General features: G+C 39.3%; 1 long non-coding RNA gene across 1 annotated transcript in view; it reads right to left on the bottom strand.

Moving 5' to 3' along the window:
- Positions 1–463, bottom strand: part of LOC104999712 — a 13,698-nt gene that overhangs the window by 1,964 nt on the left and 11,271 nt on the right. The gene's annotated exons all lie outside the window — the stretch shown is intronic.

The following is a 463-nucleotide window of genomic DNA, read 5'->3' as shown; positions in this document are numbered from 1 at the left end:
GACTCTCAAGAGTCTTCTACAACACCACAGTTCAAAAGCATCAATTCTTTGGCACTCACCTTTCTTCACAGTCCAACTCTTACATCCATACATGACCACTGGAAAAACCACAGTCTTGACTGGATGGACCTTTGTTGGCAAAGTAATGTCTCTGCTTTTTAACATGCTATCTAAGTTGGTCATAACTTTCCTTTCAAGGAGTAAGTATATTTTAATTTCATGGCTGCAGTCACCATCTGCAGTGATTTTGGAGCCCAAAAAAATAAAGTCTGACACTGTTTCCACTGTTTCCCCATCTATTTTGCCATGAAGTGATGGGACCAGTTGCCATGATCTTAGTTTTCTGAATGTTGAGCTTTAAGCCAACTTTTTCACTCTCCACTTTCACTTTCATCAAGAGACTCTTTAGTTCTTCACTTTCTGCCTTAAAGGTGGTATCATCTGCATATCTGAGGTTATTGAT

This window comes from Bison bison, unplaced genomic scaffold, assembly GCF_000754665.1.
Source record: "Bison bison bison isolate TAMUID 2011002044 unplaced genomic scaffold, Bison_UMD1.0 scf7180017864363, whole genome shotgun sequence".
Lineage (NCBI taxonomy): Eukaryota > Metazoa > Chordata > Mammalia > Artiodactyla > Bovidae > Bison > Bison bison.
This window is presented reverse-complemented; position numbering and strand designations above follow the sequence as displayed.